Source organism: Danio rerio, chromosome 5 (genome assembly GCF_049306965.1).
Source record: "Danio rerio strain Tuebingen ecotype United States chromosome 5, GRCz12tu, whole genome shotgun sequence".
Lineage (NCBI taxonomy): Eukaryota > Metazoa > Chordata > Actinopteri > Cypriniformes > Danionidae > Danio > Danio rerio.
In genome coordinates, this window is record NC_133180.1 from 268513 (window position 1) to 289960 (window position 21448).

The following is a 21448-nucleotide window of genomic DNA, read 5'->3' on the forward strand; positions in this document are numbered from 1 at the left end:
GTTGTAGTCCATAGCGAAGTGTATTGTGGGTAGTGTAGTTCGACACGCATGCTGGATGATGTGAGCTCGCTGTGCAGCTGAAGCAGAGGAAGAAAGGTTTATTCGGATTTGTTTTATGTTTACTCAAGTTAATAAGTATATAAATAATAAATAAGTAAAATAAGTGCATGCATTAATTACTTTTGTCCGTCTCATCCTTTGCACGAGCTGTTACTCTGCTGCTGGATGTTACTGAAGCGGAGAAAGTAACAGTAGTTTGATCATGTATAAATATCATTATAACTTTATTGTATAAATATTATTATAACTAGGCCTAAAACATCCTGACAATCAAAAACCAAATGACATGATAGCACAGGCAGGCCTGGCCCTAACCAATTTCTAGACAAGATTTCAGGTGGCACCCCGTCACATCGCAGTAAACTCCACTGCTAGTGTATAGTCATAAGAAACTAAATCGACTGTTGATCGACTACTATAACCTGGAAAAACATCAGATAAACATGCCAATGCAATTCACATTATTGCTGAATAGATCTAATATTTACACATTTGCTTGAGGAAGGAATGATGGGGGTAGTTACATTACTATTACTATTTTACATAACATCTATGCCCTTCCATAACACTTAGTGACATTAAAACTAACAGATAGCACTATAGCGATTTATTGATTAGCAATCTGTCAACGTTGGGATGTAAAAAATATGGGACAACAAATAGCTTCAAATGATAGAACACATAGCAAACATTAGAAAATATTGACAATAAAATAAAAGGTTTAGCCTATTAAAATCAATGGCCTATCCAGAAATTAAATAAAGCTATAAAATCTTCGATTGTATTTGCATATTGATTAAAGTTGCTATAGTTATTTAGTGAAGAGCAGCAGATGAATCTCTCATTATTTTGTTTGATAACAGATGAGTTAATGTAAGAATGCACAGATCTATAATAAAGCATTCGACTACTTTAGTAACTGTGCTCATTTAAGAAAAAATTAGTTGTGTTTAAAATAAAACACGCAGGACGGACATGTTTGCATATTTTTAAGTGTATTGTCTGTTTAAACACACACCCGAATCTAAGCGGAGAGAGAGAAAAAAAAAGAAGAAGCACTTTTCCGACGGTCCCTTACTGAGAGCTCCGCTCAGCGCGAGCTCTCCTGGCTACACAGATAATGCGACTGCTTAAACGGAGCAGTGCTTTACCAGCTTTGTCTTTGTGTAGGAAACACACTTTAGATCTTCTTAGGGTAAGAGGTTTTTGAGTTATTGCCGTCTAACACTGAATGTGACAAAACCAACTGAACTGCGCTCATTTCTGGCGATCCCCTAAATGTACAGCGCCGTTAGCATTTGCCTATATTGCCTATGCAGCGGGCCTTAGTGCAGATAAAACGTTTTTTTTAAGGTGTATTTGTATATATAGAGAGATATATGTAACTACATAGAATAGACAGAGATAGATTGATCTCTGCAGCAGCTGCCGAATAGCTTCTGCTCTCCATACGCGCTGCTCACGCACTGCTTTCGCTTTTGTTTATTTAATAAAATCGCAAGATTTGCTGTAATGTAATCGCATAGGCTGACATCGCGATTGCGATATGATTAATCGTGCAGCACGAGTAACAGGGCATTAAATTACTGTTTATTTCTTTGCATTTTAACTTTGTGAACTATAAACTCAAGCGTCTCCTCACGGTTTGTGTCTCATTTTGTGAGCTAACTGACAACAACAGTTGTTCTCTCCCCTGCTGGCCACGCCCACTCCTGGCCTATGCTTGCAGAGCTCCACGCCCATTAATCATGCATCTTTTGAAAAAATTCTGAAGTAGACTTTGGCCCCGTTTACACTAGTGCGTTTTAGTTTGAAAATGCATAAGTTTTGCTACTGTTACGCCATCCGTCCACACTACGCCGGAGTTCTCGAGCGCCGAAAACGGAGCGTTTCGAAAACGCTGGAGAGGCCGTTTTCATTCTGAAACGCAGCTGCTCTGTCTCAGTGTGGATGGGGAAAGACGGAGACATCTGAAAACGGAGGCGGGGCTGCAGACATTCGCCTCTCTGATTGGGGCTTTTCCTCAATATTAAGTAGCCTAACACACAGTTCAGTCCAGAATCTTCTCCGTGTAAGTTCAGACTTCGCAAGTTTGATCAAGGCTGCATCTCTTCTTCTCAGTTTGATATGGAAAACATACAGAGGACACACGTCAATCTTCACAGGGAACAGTGTACTTTATAACTTCATTCACATCACCCTGGCTACGTTGTTTCACTTTCTCAACAATAAAATGTAAACTTGATATAAGGAACTGCCTATTTTTATTTTAATATTAGCAACTTAACAGACAGCAGAAATGTTGAGGCGTCGTGCTGCATGAGCGTCATCTTCACTGTGTGCATATTTATAACAAAACGGAGCCGATAACAACTGCCTCCTTTCAATTTCAGTGAAAATACGAAACACACCCTCTCTCATGCTGAATATCAGTTTTAATAATCGATAATGCCCATTATAAAAGTATAACATACAATAAGTTTATACATTATAGGAAATAAAGGCAAGCGATCAGTCAATATACAGAATGTAGGCTACGTGGTTACATTAATCATTAACTTATCTTTGCGCTCAGCCAAAACACGTTACCTGAGAACAAGTAATAGATTCCAATGACCAAAGTCAGGGAATATGTCGTTAGATAAAGACAACAAGATGAATGAAATATCACGTTTAATAAATATAGTGAGATTAGATCCAGCGGGAGATGCTTGATGAGAAGTCCGACTAGCAGAGCTCTCATCTGGGTAGATGGGCTCCAGCGATTGCCAAAGTGTGTGTGTGTGGTCACGTGATGTGCGTTTTCAGCGTTTTGGTGTGGACGGAGAGCAGTTCAGAAACGCTGGGTAAAACGCGAGTGTGGACGCGGATCGTTTTCATTCTAAAACGCCGTTTTAAAACTAAAACGCACTAGTGTAAACGGGGCCTTTAACTGAAAGTGGGGGGTGTCATGGCCCTTTAAATATCATTCAAATGTGCGCGTCTGGTGTGTGATACTTTAAACTGTCATGTGCGCGTCTGGTGTGTGACCTGCTTGACTGCCTGGCTTTAATCATGGTAATGACGAATTGAACACAGAGACTGGACAGCCTAATTTAACCCAATGCATGAAGTTATTGGCATGCATCGCAGAGCTGGTGCAAATACAACAAATACAAGCGTCTAAGTGTCTTCATGTGTGTATTTTTCTTTTGTTAATACCCTTGCATCAAACGCACTTTGGTCCACTCTCACACTACTCCAGCACTGCCTGACGAGGGGATTTACATTCAGACTAATGCAACAAGTGAAATCCTACATGACTTCACGCATTACTGAGTCACGTCTGTGTGGATTATCAATACATATTCCCTCATCAAGTCGATAAACTCAATCTCTCAACATGTATGAAGGATGTAAAAACCTGCCATGTGAAAAACCGTGCCGATCTTAGTTCGAACCGCGCCGATCTTAGTTTGGTTTGAACATGAGCAGCTGTAGCAGTGAAAATGAAAGTAGCCGCGTCCATGACGTCATTTAGCGGACCTAGTTGAAACCCAGACATGCAGGCAGGCAGCATAATACAGAGAGAGCTGTAAAGTGCATCAAATGATCGATATTCAAAAGGGGAAAAAGAAAAATAGATTAAATATTTTATATTAGACACACATCTGGTGCTTGTATTTGCTCCTGCTATACGTCCACAGCTTCACACATTGGGTTAAATCAGGCTTTACAGTTTCCATGTTCAGTGCTTTTCCTCCACTGTATCTGTTTAAGCCAATCTGTCCTAGACTCAGCAAAACTTGCAAAAATCCCTCTGTATTCCTGCAACTGCAATATTTACACAAATATTTCTTGTTCAAATCTTCCGCACCGATATTTAACTTGTGAATTTGTTTTACATTTATTTACACCTTGCTGACTAATTTATGCATGACATGGCCATTAAAATACAATGTTCCTTTAACAGATGGTTTTTCGAGTTACTTATAAAGAGAATGTTACTTCAGTCATGTTGTTGTAATGTTTTAAGTTGACTAGTTTCACAATTAAAAAAAAATCTAAATGGTGAATCGCTCAAACTTTCTGTAAAACATAGATTTATTTATTTGCCATATCGCCCAGTCCTAGCGATATTTATGTTCTGACAAATCCCCCGGCTCCGACTGTTACGGCCAACTTTTAACATTTTAAGGGATTAAATAAAGACTTTGTTATTTAAGGCCTTTACTGAAATTAGTGAAGGATTTTCTCTCTCTAATAACATGAAGCAAAGAGTTATAATCCTCATTCCAAAACCCAGCAAAGATCCTAAAAATGTAGATAATCTGCAACCCATTACACTTTTAAACAATGATTATAAACTGTTAGCACATGTATTGTCCAATCATTTGAAGGATGGTTCATCACAGATTATTTGCAGTACACAGTCAGGTTTTATGAGGGGTTGTTCGATTCATAATAACTTGCGTTTAGTTTAAGATTTGATTGATTATAGCCAGGGCTTTACATTAACTTTTTTGATCCCCAGCCACAGGGGCTAGTAGTTTTCCAACGTTACCAGCCACTCTGCATTTTCACTAGCCACAATTTTGTTGTTGGTAAAATATTGTTATATGCATAAATATGACTTTGACATGCTAAAATGACTTGATTTAGATTTTGTGTTCTGTCCACATGCATTTTTACATTTTTTGTGTCGTGTATGAGCGAATGGGTCATGGTTTCATAGTGTGCAATCAGTTTTTATTTCACATCACTTCTCAGAACTCAAAATTAAGGATTTACCTAATCTTTGACCACTCCAAACAATTATTATTTCTTTGCCACTAATTTTAAATGTGTTAAACAAGCTAAATATAGCCGTATACTATACTTTTAATTTAACAAAACATTTCTTTTAAAAAACCAAAGAAAAACAATTGACTTTGAAAAATAAATATTGTCATGTATCAAACATATGCACAGTAATCTGTCCTCGCTAAAGGTCTCTCAGATCACCAGAAGACTACACATAAATGGAGTTAATCTCATATTGAAGCAAATGTTGTAAAAAAAAAAAAAAATCAAACCATATAAGCAAAAATAACCGTAAGCAAAAGAAAGCAGGTGAAAAACAAACTGTGTGATAATGGAAGGATGATCACACGGTTAAGGCCAATTAATAATCTGTTCAGAGCGAAAGCAACCGGTGCTGCTTACAAAGACACATTTAGAGCTCTTGAAAGCAGCAAGACTGTGGGTGCATTAGCATTACTTTTTTGCTTGACTATTTGAAAGAGATGCGATCACAGTTGCGTTCCAGGCACGCGTGCTTCAAGTAAGGAGACACAAGCGCGCACACGCTTTAAACAGTCGCACGCATCACATCAGCTGTTAGAGATTATCCTCTCATTCACTATTCATCTGCTTTCTTCTGATCATGTGATTGCAATTTTTTTGTTAGTCGTGCTGTTTCTCCTGTTGTAAAAAAGGAATCATTTTTATTATTTTTGTCTCTTTCTTTTAATCAAACAATTATTTGTATTGGTCATGTAAGGGTCATATATTAACTAAACTTCTAATGTTGTGGGTGAGTGCTGTGCATACTAATTAGCATTTTTGCAGAAGTAGATAGATGCAGGTCCAAAATTAAATTCAGCTCTGCAGAAACTTCCTGTCAGAAGAGAGGTGTTAAAACTGAACACAGAACACAGAAAGATGTATGCTTTGTTGTTGTGCAGAGAATTCGTAGAAAAAGAGAAAGTATGTCGAAGGTGTGGCCAATGGAGGACTGAACAATGACTGACAAATGACGTTACACCAAAACTCCACCTGTTAATATCAGTTGTGTATATATGCTGGAGTCAGGAAATGTATGATAGTTGCGAAACTCTTGAATGTAATTCTTGTATTGCATTGGGGTAATGTAACCTAGAGCTCTGTCATCAAATTGCTCAGTTGTATCTAATAAATTACTAATATTTTTGGCATTGAAGAAAAAACTCTCCAGACCTTTTCTTATTGAACACGCATGGAATTGGCTTGGTATTCCAACACTCCATTCTGAGATCACATCTGTACGCATATTGGGTCATTCTTATAGTCGAACCCTGCTTTAAGAAAACGAAAATTGAAAATTATTTTCAACCAGCCAAAGTGGCTAGTGGGAGTGACTGTCTAACCCGGCAAAGCTGAAATCTACCCGCATTAGGGGGGTGTTAATGTAAATCCCTGATTATAGCTATGAATGTAATGATCCTGGAATCATGCTTTTCCTACATTTTTATAAGGTGTTCGATACGCTCGAGCACCCAAAACCGAAGTTTATGGTTTGGGGTAGATAAAAAAAAAAAAAATAAGTAGCTTATATCAGCACACAAATTGCTCTGTAACCTGAAGGGACCACCCCACGATTTAATATAAGCCGAGGCATTAATAAGGCTGTCCAATTTCCCCTTTACTTTTTATTTTAGCTGCTGAAATGCTTGCTCTTGCAATTACAATTTCTGATGTTGAACAGCTTAACATTGCTGATGATTCTATAATAATCAGTCAGGTGGCTGATGATACAGCTTTGTTTTTAAAGAATTCTGATCGGGTACCAAATGTTCTCCAAATAATCAGTAGTTTTTCCAAGGCCTCTCCTTTAAACCTAAATATAAGTAAATGTGAAATAATGACATTAAAAGATTCCGATTTCACTCAAATTTGCAAGATCCCAGTTAAATCTAGTATTAAATATCTTGGCATTGTACTCATTGTAATATCTTATAAAGATAAAGAACTTAGTGATACTCTTTATATTTCTAAATGGATTTCCGAATGTAAAAGTAGATTGGATAGATGATAGATGCAAAGGGACATCTCTATTTTTGGTAGAGTTTTATTAAGAGGAATCTCTTTCTAGATGTATTTATCCTGCAGGTTCACTTCCCATTTTTTACAAAAAAAAAAATTAATTAATGAGTTGAATGTTAACTTTGTTTGGAAGAGGAAAGTTTATTATGTTAAAAAGGGACAATAGTGAAGGATTATAAGGATGGGGGTCTGCAGGCCATAGATTCTGATTGTATGAATCTCATGTTTAAGAGTAATTGGCTAATAACCTTTTGCTAAGTGATAATAGTTCATGGTTTTATGTCCCAAAGAATATTTTCAAGAGGGTAGGTGGAACAGATCTCTTATTACGTTGTGATTTTTCAATACAAAAACTCCCTCTTAAATGATCAGAATTTGATAAACAGGTTCTTTTAAACTGGCAATTCATTTACAAACATAATTTCCCCCATATAATTCACCAATTTGGTACAATAGGTACATTTTATTTACAAACAAATCTTATATATATATATATATATATATATATATATATATATATATATATATATATATATATATATATATATATATATATATATATGGGAGAGAGGTCGTTTGTCCATCTATTAGAAAAAGAAGGTGAGGTTCTCAGTCATAGAAAGTTTTGTGAAAAATATCATGAGTGTGATCATAAGCAATACACAAGGGTGTTGAACTCTATCCTGAAGGCATTTCTAACGATGGTTAGTGAAGCTGCGGTCAAACTGGGCTTTTCCTCCCATAGACTTCCATTCATACACATGCGAATGCGTCAGACCGGAAACGCAGGGTCATGCGTTAAGTTTTGCAGGTTGCTGTGGTGCAAAGTTTAAGCTTGGTGAACTCTGACCTGCGAAATCGCATCACTTGACTGGGTGAGACCAATCGAGGGTCAAAACATGACCTCTCTGGACAGAAATGTAAAATATGGAGCAATCGCTTGCTTTATTATTGTCTAATAAACTTGTTTAATCCCGCCCCTTTCACAGTGCTGTACGACAGAATATCACATGCTCAAACTCTAATGTGACCGCAGCTTAATCTGGTAACTAATATAAATTACACACTTCATCTGCCTAATTTGTTGATAAATGGACAAGATTTTATTCAGAGTGAAATACCTAATAAAATAATAAGATCAATATTAACCCAAGATAAATTTCCAATACAAGCTAACAGAAATAATGTTTCTTTTCTGTTTTCAATAAGCTGTATTATCTAATTAAGAACAGGGTTTCTGTCCTTCCCAAAACCTCCAATATCTAAACATTCCTACATTTTTATTAATATTTACCCATCTTCAGAGTCTCTTAGACATAGATTTCATTTTGATCTCAACAATTGTAAAAAGTCGAATTTTGGGGACTACAAAAAATACTTCCGCCCCGTCTGAGACCACAAACGTTCATTTACCACGCACACGCACACACTGCGCAGCTAAGGGCCGTGGCCAGAGGCGCTGTAACATTACAGCAGAGATGAAGCTAAAAGTTTAAACATGGCTGTTTCCACAGAGCTTCGTCTGTTTCTGTATTTAAGTTTACAAAGGACACGACACAAAGACAGAAGTGCTCACAGTTCAATAATAATCATGTTCCAGAGAATTATAAAATACACAGCAAGCATGATCTGACAAAACAGCTCCAGAATCTCTGTTCAGTGCTGGATTCAGCTAAAATCTCCTCAAAGCAGAAGCTGTGAGCTCGACCTGTAAGTGTTTTTATTAGTTAAAATTGTATAATAAAAATAGTTTTGGCAATATTGTAAATGTGTAAAGTTGATACGATCATGTGGAAGAAGACTGTTTAGTTTACTGAAAACAATTGAATGAACAGAAGAGCCGATGTAAATGTTTATCTGTGTTCGTGTGTCTTTACTGTGATTTAAGTCTATCTTTTTGTATTACTATTTTATTGACTTTATTATTGTGCTCTGTTCTATAAATGCAGATGATAGTTGTTATTCGAATTTTGCCTTATTGTAATTGTGTTATATTGCAATAAAAAACAAGCAAAAAGGTTACTTTTATTTACATAGTTCAGGGTTTCCCCTGTTGCATTATACTTGTAATCTTATATTAAAAACATCTTTATTTTAAAAGGCTAAGTGCGCTCTAACATTAAATGTCATTAAATAAAACCAGAGCTGGAGCATCATTTGGGGTGTGACGGTAGTTACCTGCCTGAATTTTGCCAAAAGACAGAGGTGGTATATTTGACGGAGGTAATCATTGCATATTTCTCTACGCACAATAAAACCTGCTTATAGAGTGGAGGAACTATGACGTCAATTTGTATGCAAAAACCTGAAAGCGAGTTAGCATTTTAGCAGTTCCGGTAAAACAACATTCGAGGTATGCTTTCTGTTATGTTCATTAAATGTGTGAATAGGCCTGGCAGTAAAGCATACTCACGGTTCTTGAGGCTCTGAATATACAAATGAGTAATGGACTTTTATGTTAGATTCTTTATTTTGAAGAGATGAGGTGAGGTGAATGTATCGGTGTTCTATTTCCTGTTCTATTGATCTTTTTCTATATATACACACATTCACATAACATACTCACCACAAGGGGGAGATAGAGGGCACCCGGACATTACTCACAGTGTCATCTGAAGAAGTCAGAGGAGCACATGGAGTAAGAGTTTGCCAAGGTCTACCTTTTTTCTTGTTTTCGTGTGCGAAGGACAATTCGTTTGTGTGGATTTTTTGCCCTTTTTGGACTTGTTAGTCTTTCACGTCTGAAGTAAAGACTATCCTAAGAGGACACTTGCAACGTAAGATGGTACAATTATCTGGACTCAAACTTTTCTGGTGAGAACAATCCATTTTGCATATACTCTCATCCACGGACTTTGGACTTTGCACATATAAATACATACACACACACACACCCTCACTCACCATTTTTGTATTATGTTATTGTATAAATGTTGTTTGTGTTTTTGTTTCATTGTTAAGACTTGTTCAGTGACATTTGTGGTTCTATTACATAGACTATCTCTCAAACCATGATAAAATTTGAATACAGAAACTAGAGAATTGAACCATATCTTTTATTTATTTCTTGTGTATCCCGTTGATGTAAAGACGAGTGTTACACCGGTTCCCTCGTCCCAAAGTCAATGGGTTTTTTGTATGGGGTTTCAGTAAAATTGCTTAAATAAGGTCCGTGGCTAACACCAACTCAAGATACTTTCACGTTTTGTTCTACGACATAAAACACATCAGCTACATCACATTATTGAATTTTAAAATCGGTTATGCTTCTTTTAAAAGATGGCTGCTATCAAGTTGATAAATGGGACTACAGGCGGTGTCGGAGACATTATACGTCATCGAGCTGATCTGGTCAGGAGCGCAGCTCGCTTGTGTTGGGCATTTGGGTTTATCTGTGATTTAGGTATTTTCATGAAGAGTATTTTATAGCTTGTAGTGTTTTTCTAATTGGGAATTCAGCTTGTGTGTTTATAATTCCTTCACTTGTAAAGACGGTCGAGACAGATTCATTTGTTGATCATTTATTTTAATAAACTATATTTTGAAGATACTGCTTACAAATGCTGTCTGTCTCTGTCCTGCTCTCAGTAATGCAAACGTGTGAATAAATGTGTAAAAATATGCATGTTAACTGTCATTTTCACGTGATCAAGTGATTTTTCGTCTTTTTTTCTTCATCTGAACACATTTACCTCTGTCATAACTGCAAAATTTTTCACTCCATGAAATCTATAGCAGGTGTGACTGTATGAGCTGCTTTTCGCTGTACATCATTGCAAAAAAGGAAAATTGAATATTTCTCTCTATCCATGAAGGAACTTGCAGGCATTTGATAGACTTGTTCCTCCTCACGCCTCATTTGTCGTCTGTTAAGGTAAGCGGGCTGTGTGCACGCGAGCGATACACTTATTTAAATATGTCTTATGATAATACTGTGTAGGCACATCTATACACATTTTTAAAACTTTTAGAACAACCATAAAGCAAAGCAGATGAATTTCCCATGTAAAAATGATCCAAGGTCTATGTAGTTCTATGTGTTTTTGAGTATTTATTTGTTTATAACGTAGAGCGTGGATTATCATATAATAAACAGAGAGATTAACTCTTTGTCATGGTCATTATTTCTATAAATAAGCTAGAGAAGTTGTCTGTAGCAGGGTGGGGCTGACGTCACAGGCGAGCACCCCGAGGGCAGTGTAGTCCGTTTATAGCCTAATGTTAGCTTTTCAATTGTTGCGTTTGCATTTAAGATCCAAAAGTGCTCTAAGATGTATTTTGGTGTGAGGATTATCCGGCTGGACTGAACGTGTAAGTGTAATGAACAGTGTTTGAACACAGAGCTTATTATTTGCAGTCTTCGAAAAGCCTATGGGAAAATCCTGTCGGGATTTTCACGAGGGAAACAGTTTCATGCTAGCAGCCGATTAGCCTACAAAGTAACGTCATAGTTCCTCCACTCTATTTACACCTGCAGAGTAAGTATCTAAAGTTATTCATATTTACATTAGTGCAGAGCAACTGCTCACTCTAATTGTTCTGTAATGTATGTGTAAATGATTATGCTGAAAATTAATGTTTATTATATTGACAACTTTATATTCCTGCAGTGCAGGCAACAACATATGGATTATGCACAGTGTGTGTTTATAACGCTTTGAACATCAATAAATCTAGGCTCATCATCATCTCTTCTAATCTTTAGCTCAAGCTTTTACTAATGTACAGAAGGCAAGCCATTGTGTAAGTCTGGTTGATGCTCGCTGTAATAGAAAGAGATGATGACTGTCCAGCTTGTGTTGCTTCACACTGCGGTTAAGATGCTCCGTGTGGACCCTCAGCCGTGCGATGAACCGGTGACTCCCTCACAGTTGCTTTTACTCTGGACACAGTGTCTGGATGTTACAGGATGCAAGTTGTGAATCTAAATCAGATTTAATGCATGTAGATGTGTAAATCAGAAAGAAATGTATTAGCTTTTGCATATAAATACTTGTGCTAAACACATTTGTTTTAGTTTATTTGCCTTTTACATGACATATAATGTTTAGTGTGTGTGTGTGTGTGTGCAAGTTCATGATAGTTTATACTGCAGGATGTTGCATTCCTTTACAGAAAGTACTAAATACTACAATATATACTGTACAATACAATTTACTTTAGGGATACACGATATATTGGCGGCCATATCGTTATCGGCAGATAAATGCTATTTTTAAGATTATTGTTATCGATCTGATGTCTAAATTAGGCCGATATCTTTAAATCACGTAATTGTACAGATCTGCCTGCCGCGCTGGCGTGGGCGGAACATGTTCAGACTTGCCCAGTGCACTATAATGATCTCTCCTCACACCGATTATTCCTTCAAAGTCTGTCATTTCTTCATGTAGCACTGCTGTGCGTTAATACCTCAGTAAGTAACCATTTTCTTCATCATTGTAGATGTGTTTGATTGATTGTCATTGTGTATTTTGCTTCAAATTGTCTCATTAAAAATTTTACATTAGTAAATCTTTCCTGCTCTGTCTTTGCTGCAGTGGCGCCCCCAGAAAATATTCTTAGGGGTGGCCAGAAGAGGCCGCACCAAATCTTGGGGTGGCACACAAAAAAATTATGAATTCAGTATAATGTTATATTTTTGTTTTTGGTAAATGTAATAATGTAGTTTTTATTCATTCATTTAATTCTTCTTGAAATACTGCTATTTATTTCTTGAAGTAATTCAGGAAGTACATGGGCAAACCAAATAAAAATCTATGTTTAGTTTAAAAACACTTTTCATATATATATATATATATATATATATATATATATATATATATATATATATATATATATATATATATATATATATATATATACACTGTATAAATATATATATATATACTGTATAAATAACTTTTTACGTGCTTTTATTGTACATCATACGGTATATGCCATGTCTAAAATTAATGAAGATTAATGAGTTTATTATTCCCAGTGATGGGTTGCTGCTGGAAGGGCATCCACTGTGTAAAAATGTGCTAGATAAGTTGGCGGTTCATTCCACTGTGGCGACCCTGGATTAATAAAGGGACTAAGCCGAAAAGAAAATGAATGAAAGAATAATGAGTTTATTAATAACACAAATGATCAAACTGAAACAAAAGGCATTACTATATACACACTCACTATACCTAATAATATCATTTATCCATATTACTTTTTGAGCCATTTTATTAATGCAGCTTCTTCTATTGATATACTGTAGCTTAAGGTAAATATTAAACTGCCATTGCTGTCTATTGAAAGTGTGTGCGTGCTGTCAACGACGATCGGGAAGGGTAGTGGCGGTTCTAGTTTAAATGACACCCTGGGCGAACCACCCTATACACCCCCACCTCTCTTGAATTGTTAGATTTGTTATTCAATAAATATAACAATTTATTCATATGTATTTTAAATAAATACAATTAATATTATTATACAATTATTATTATGAATAAATAACAGAAATCAGTCCTAAATATTACTGGAAAACAACAACTGGAGTGACATGCCAAGATCACTTAAGAAACCTTTTGCATGAAAATTAACTATGACAATTTTAAAGAATTAAAAAAATGTATTATAGAATTATCTGTGGTCTTAGACCAGATCATGGCTGAGAAATCATGTAATGAAGTCTTACCTTCCTGACTCATTATCCCTCCCTTCAGCTTTAAAGGCATGCTTAGTGAAAGTAACATTATCATCATCATCGTATTATATAAAGTTTAGTCGACTTTCACCTCTGCACAAAAGGCTGTTACTCCGTTTCACGGCGCATGACCCTAACCCTAACCCATGCAAACAACCAACCGGGATTCACACAGGAGTGCGTGAGGCGCGCGGGAATGGTTTTCTGCGCGCATGCGTCAGTTTGCTTTCACCAGCATTCAGCATTGAACCAGCACTAAGGGGGAGAGACAATCAATCAGCTACGTCAGTAACACCAACAATAATTTAGTGGCTGCATTTTATTTATTTAAACATTGGGGATTTATAGGTACATTTAAATTAATAATGTCAACAGCAAAATTGTATTGGGGTGGCCAGAGTTTACCGAAGGGTGGCCGTGGCCACCCCTTGGGGGCGCCCCTGCTTTGCTGTGTTAGAGATATCAGGGGAGATTCACTTATTACTCCAGGGCCGAATAATGTTAGTTTTGGGTTGAACTCCTTTCGTTGCAGCTGGTGAATGAAAGGGGACACATGTAAATTGGTCTAAAATATTTATTACATTCCGTGTGGTACAACAAATTTGTTGGCAAGAACGAGCGCAGAGGCGTTGTCTGATTGACAATCAGCACCTAGATGTTACATGTCAAAACGCCAAATAGGAGGAATCTGTGCTGCATTTTCTAAACGTACTAAAACGCAGTGGCGCCTGCAGGCATACAGCTGTACGCACTGTGCGTACCTACCATGAGAGGCCGCGAATTAAAGCCGCTTTTTTATTTTTATTACATAATTTAAATTGATTATTAAACGGTATACGCTACGATATATTGATAAAGCAAGAAAGAATGACAAATAAAGTTGTGTGTTTTAAAGTGTGTATGTACTTGCATGGTGGGAGATGGGTAAAGAAATCTATTGGCTTTAGTTTTACTGGTGGATTTTCCGCACCTAAAAATCACCATTCAGATAGGTATTGTTTTAAAACAAGGTTAAAATGAGTAAACGCTCTTTAAAACAGCTGAACTTAATTGAGACATTTGCCAAACGGCCTAAAACTAATGAGACAAATACCGCAGTCTCTTTGCAGCACCTGAGCTGGGGAACCTGTCTCGGTCATCAGACAGATCAGATCCAGCTGCTGCGCGGCCTCCTCGCATGGAACAGCTACCGTTCAAGGTGTTTTAACTATTTTATCTGACAGACTGGCATAAATAAGCAGACATCTCCATTCTCACGAGTTTCTGAAGTGTCTTACACTTCCAACCGATTTTGTTCCACCGAGGTAAATGTTCAGTGCTGCTGCGAATATGCCAATATGTAAACGCCTGTCCTGCTCTTTCACATTATTTGATTAAATGAATTAAATTGTAATTGACCGGCGCAACATGGGAAAACAGTTTCATTTTGGCCCTCTGAAACTGAACGTTTCAATTTAATTGAGCCTAGATTATTATTTTATTATAGTTCAGTTTGTGGTTCGGCATTGTTGAAGCATATTGCAGGTTTTGAAGCACTTCAAATGTTATTGGTTCTTCTATTTTGTCTAGAAGATAACTGACCAAGAAAAATATTTGAACAAAGAGACAAACAATATACGAAATTGGTTTTAAAAAGACATTTTTTTAAAAGAAAAATATAGGCTACAAATTTTATTTTTGTTTGAGCCCGTCCACTACTCAACTGTGCAGGTGGATGATTTTCGGTCAGTGGAAAGTAGGGCTGGGCGATTTTGGCAAAAAAAAAAAATATATATATATATATATATATATATAGTTTTTTTATAAAGTTTGACCGACTCACGATTTTTTTTTTTTTTTTTTTTTTGTGAAACTAGTCAACTTAAAACATTACAACAACATGACTGAAGTAACATTCTCTTTATAAGTAACTCGAAAAACCATCTGGTAAAGGAACATTGTATTTTAATGGCCATGTCATGCATAAATTAGTCAGCAAGGTGTAAATAAATGTAAAACAAATTTACGAGTTAAATATCGGTGCGGAAGATTTGAATAAGAAATATTTGTGTAAATATTGCAGTTGCAGGAATACAGAGGGATTTTTTAAAGTTTTGCTGAGTCTAGGACAGATTGGCTGTCAGCTCGGCTTTGACTTTGTCTTCTGATTGAATGTCAGGTTGTAAAGCTGCTGCCTTTTCTTAAACAGATACAGTGGAAGAAAAGCACTGAACATGGAAACTGTAAAGCCTAATTTAACCCAATGTGTGAAGCTGTGGACGTATAGCAGGAGCAAATACAAGCACCAGATGTGTGTCTAATATAAAATCATATATTTAATCTATTTTTCTTTTTCCCCTTTTGAATATCGATCATATGATGCACTTTACAGCTCTCTCTGTATTATGCTGGCTGATCTGTCTGGTTTTGAACTAGGTCCGCTAAATGATGTCATGAGGGCGGCTACTTTCATTTTCACTGCTACAGTCCTTCATCTCTACTCGTGTTCAAACCAAAAGATCAGCGCGGTTCGAACTAAAATCGGCATTGTTTTTACCTTGGCATGTTTTTACGTCCTTCATACATGTTGAGATCGAGTTTATCGGCTTGATGAGGGAATATGTCTTGATAATCCACACAGACGTGACTCAGACTAATGCAACAAGCAAAATCCTACATGACTTCACACTTTAACAGGCAGTCAAGCAGGTCACACACCAGAAGCACCGCGACACGGCGCGCACATGACAGTTTAAACTATCACACACCAGACGCGCACATTAACATGATATTTAACATGAAACTAATCAGATGGCGCTCTGTGGCGCGGCTGAAATATGATCTGCGTCTTGAATCGTGACTGGGCGGCGCCGCTGTGTGTACAGAATCCTGTTTATAATTCTAAAATCCACAGCGCTGGGTAACTTCTGGTGTGTGACCTGCTTCATACAGAGAGTGAACTAAAGCGCATTGGTGCCCTTATAATCAAATATATTTTTTTATAAAATTGTGATTTCTCGATTTAATATAAAATTAAATTGTCGTCAAAACGTAAATTCTAATTAATAAAATAAAATCGCCCAGCCCGAGTGGAAAGTAAGGATTTAATTAATGCTTTACTAATTATATTTTATCACAATTTTCAGTCATATATTTGCAATTTTTTTAATATGTAATAATTTTAAAGATCACGTCTTGAGCGTCTGATTTTTCCTTGGTGTTTATGTGCTTTTATAACATTTAGATTTCAGCAAAATATTACAATTAAAAAGGAAACAAGTTATGTCATAACGAACGCCCTTGAATAATGCAGCCTTTGACAGCAAGCATCAGTGTTTCTTGACATGACTGGCGGGAGGGGGCTTGGGGTGCTGGATTTGTGCGTACCTTGGAATAAAATCCTGCAGGCGCCCCTGCTAAAACGTATTATCTGTATTTAGCTGTTTGCTTGTACGGTGGCTCTGAACAGTCAAAACCCCTCTAAAAAGGCTTTATCGGACATGACATATTTGTACATGTGTACATCACTGTAACACGTTTTATTGATGACCATTTGAGCTGGTTTCAGTCCTTAGCTTTCATTTTCATCTTATTTAAAATATATTTAACTTGCTTGTTGATTAAATACCATTTTGTTATTTAAACTTTTATTTTTATGCAACAATCACCTTGCATGTTAATTTGCTATGAAGAAATGTATTTTGTGCATGCTGATTCATGTGAAATCGTGAATATAGGTCTGAATAATCACCTTGCAGTTTAGTTATAGCTGTTTTGCTTTGAGTATAGACTATTCAGTTCATCAGAGCAGTTCAATATTTTATGAAGTTTACTTTATAAAAATAATGCAATTTGAAAGATTTATAATTATCGTCCTATACATATCAGCCTCAAAGTCTGAAGAATTATCGGTTATCGGTATCAGCCAAAAATCCATATCGGTGCATCCCTACTTTAGTATGGTTAAAAATGTAATATTATTTAGTGTAACATGAGATTACAGCTTGTTACTTCTTTCATCTGGGTTAAATTCTAGTACATCATTTTTTAATCGTACCTGTAAAGCTGTATAACATCACCACCATCACTTTCAGTCTCTCCACCTCTCCAGTGAGACTGTCAGCCTGATCTGGTGCATTAATGATCTGCCGTGGGTTATGGAACTGAACAATAATGATGCTCCAGATGCTGGCCATCCACTGGCACAGGATCCTCATCAATTTAAATGTAAGAGTGCTTTCACACTTGGTGAAATTGCTTGTACTGTACTCAAGTTCGATTGTCCCACCTTCTGTTTGTGTTCACACTGTCTTTTTTCCTTCTGATCCCCGGTCATAGATATATATATTAGATGTTGCATACCCTGTTGATGTCTATTTTTTAAGGCCGCCATTTTAGTACAGGGTAGCGCTCCTTTGTAATGAATGCGGGACCAAGCTGCAGTGGAGGACTGTGGCCATCCAGAGAAATACACATATATCTATGATCGGGAGTTTTCCCGGAGGTCAGAATGCACATTTTATTTTTAAATTAAGAAACTTATCATTTCACATCACTTTTCTACATTGATGGATGAGTGACCGGACGGGCATTCCTGACAAAAAGCTTGTGTTTGTGTGTATGGAAATGTACTATCCACCCTCCCTGTTGAACTTGATCTAATCTGTGTCCTGTGGACATATTTTTAATATTTGATTGTTTTAGTACGAAATGTACAAATCTTTATAGAAAAGCTCTATATTTCGCGACTGAATGACCAGAGGAAGTCTGTGCAGTAATGATCGGGAGTGGACAAAAGGCTTCAGCATTTAAATAACATGTTTGTGTCTGTCTTGTTTACCTGTGATCTGAACGAGCAAAAGCTATTTTTTAAATGTAAAATAAAATAAAACCCCTGCTAAAAAAATACAGCTTAAACCAGCCTAGGCTGGTTGGCTGGTTTTAGCTGGTCAACCAGGCTGGTTTTTGAGGGGTTTTGGCCACTTCCAGGCTGGTTTCCAGCCATTTCCAGCCTGGTCCTAGCTGGTCAGGCTGGGAGATGACCAGCTAAAACCAGCCTGACCAGCCTAGCAGGCTGGGAGCCAAGCCAAAACCAGCTATGTCCAGCTTAAACCAGCATTTTTCAGCAGGGCTGGAGTTATTGTATTTGGGCATAAACAAAATCCTCTGTTAAATGTCAATGTGGGATCTTTAGCCCCACATATTACCTATTGTGCAAGAAATCTCGCTGTTATATTTGATGAAAACTTAAAATTTGACAAACAGGTCAGTACTGTGGTAAAATCCTGCTTTTACCACCTCAGACAACTGTCTAAAGTCAGGCCGTTTTTATCCCAGATAAATTTTCAAACGGTGATTCATGCCTTCATAACAACATGCCTGGATTACTGTAACTCTCTTACTTTACTTAAAGGTGCAGTAGGTGATCTGCCAGAATGCTAGCATTAGCGTAATAGCTTAGAAATTTCACGACCCTTTCCTGCCGTCCGCAGCCATGCCTCCTTAAGTCATGAACTCGCACTGATTATATATAACACTAGATCATGTCATTCACCAGTTAGAAAACTCTATGGAGACACACTTTATCAAGTGTAGTTGTTGACAGGCCAGAGGTTGAGGGAATTATATATCTACAAAACTGTGTCACAGGCTGTCACTGTTGAACAAATGTGTGAATATAAATCACCTCAGTAAAGCTGGTTTGGCAGAAGGGCACATTTACTTCTGTTTTGTTATTAAACAAAATAAAAGTGAGATCAGAATAAAGGTTAGATCTGGTAAAAACAGAAATATCCTGTCATTTTTTTACAATACACTTTTGTTTACGTTACCAAGACAACGAGTGACTTTATTTTCAGTTGTGCTCGCTGATCCACGTACGTCAATTGTTTTCAGCTTGTTTTCAAACGAATGCTCAGGTCTATTTAACGGACTATATTATCGATGCTGTAAAAGGTTCCCCATGAACTTGAAAATAGCCAAACTTTTGGGGGACGTTTTCAGTGGCTGAACAACACCTCTGTACATATAAACCCATTTATAAACAAGAAGAACACAGTCTACAGTACATAATAGGGATGGGAAGATTAACCGATATGTATCGATACGCGGTCATGCGCGTTCACGATGCGAGTGCATCGGTTGAGCAGCAGAGGATGAATGAAATTTTGGAAGCAAATCGAGATGCATCGGTTTTTGCGAGATGCATCGATTTTTCCGAGATACAGCTTATATTTTTAATATAGAATGTATTTTTTATTTATTAACAAGTGTTGTCAACCTGTTTTTGGCGCATAATTTAATCGACCTACATAAAGTAAGCCTTAGCAACGGATTTGCGGATGTGTACACACTACAACTCAGTGTATCAGGTGTGCGGATGAAGCTAGTGGAGCGCCCTCAGAAAGCGCGAGAAGCAAAACAAACATTTTATTCCCCACTGAGTTTTAAATCTAAAGTATGGCAACATTATGGATTTAAGGATGGACGACATGACAGGACAGATGCAATTTGCAAAATGTGCCGCGCATCTGTAAAATACGCGGGCAGTACGACTAATCTGAAATCTCACTTGAAGTGGCGCCACGGTGTTGTTGTGAAAGCATCTTCCAGTGTTCCTGCATCCCCGGCTTTCGCACTGCTTCAACTGTAGCTACCAGCTCCAAAAGTGGTGAGAAAAGCATTGCAAGTTTTTTTTCCCATGCGCAACAGTTCTGCTCGCTCTACGCCAATAACGAATACTATTGCATTGTTCATCTGCAAAGATATTCAGCCTAGTGTCACGGAGAACGAAGGTTTTAAACACCTCCTCCTGTTAATTTTTATTTAATTATAATAATAATAATGATAAAAATAATTGGGTGTCACGGTGGCACAGTGGGTAGTTTGACCACCTCACAGCAAGAAGATTGCTGGTTTGTTATATTTTTATTAGCCTGTTGTTTACAGTGACAGTGATGTTTCAAAGCAGCATAACACTGCTAGTTCACCACCTTAAGTTTTGAATAATCAGTGGCAAAATATATCTTTGTAAAACTTGTTTTCATAGTTGAAAAGTTAAATCACAATTCTTGTTGTGCAATGCTAAATTTATTTATGTTGAAAGAGTACAAATATATACATATTTTTTTAATATATATTGCACTTATACATTCTGTTTATCTTGAAAATACTTAAATAATATGTGCTATATGTTCTAAAATGGCCCTCTACTGTAAACTGACACTCTGGCTCTGAGAGAAGAGCCAGTTTGTAAAAAAAAGTCTTGGTTTTGCTTGGTTTATAAATAATCAAACTCATTCAATGGCACAGCATCCTCTTTCACATCATCTCATAAACTTGATCTAATTAGTTAGTGCTGAATTATCGCATCGTATCGTGATATGGGTGTGAATCGTATCGTGTTGCATCGCAATATGTCACAAATGTATCGCTAATATATCGGATCGTATTCTTTGTATCGAGATGCGTATCGGATCGGCATTATAGCTTAGATGCCCAACCCTAGTACATAACCTTTGTGTGGCTAAAATAGTTTTAAAACATACCTGTCTAAAAGAAATACTTCAGCTGTGGTGTCACCCTTCAGATCGTTGTTTTGAACTGCATACATCATTGCTCTCCAGTGTGCAAAAGTAATTCCGATATTGATTCGGGGTTTAGAAAAGTTTTGATTCTGCATTTTTGGCAGAAGCCCTTTCAGATGCAATCTTTCTTTTCATGCATACATGGCCACGTTGGTCTTTCAGAAAGAAATTCAGGTTGATGCAGAGTTTGCAAGATGAAGTCTCTGTCAGCTGTAGATGCGTGCTTCACGTGTGTGCGCGCGAGTGAGTTACGTATCTTTCTCCTTAAAGAGGCTGCGCAGAAATTCTAATTTAAATTTGTTGACAGACAGTTTGAGAC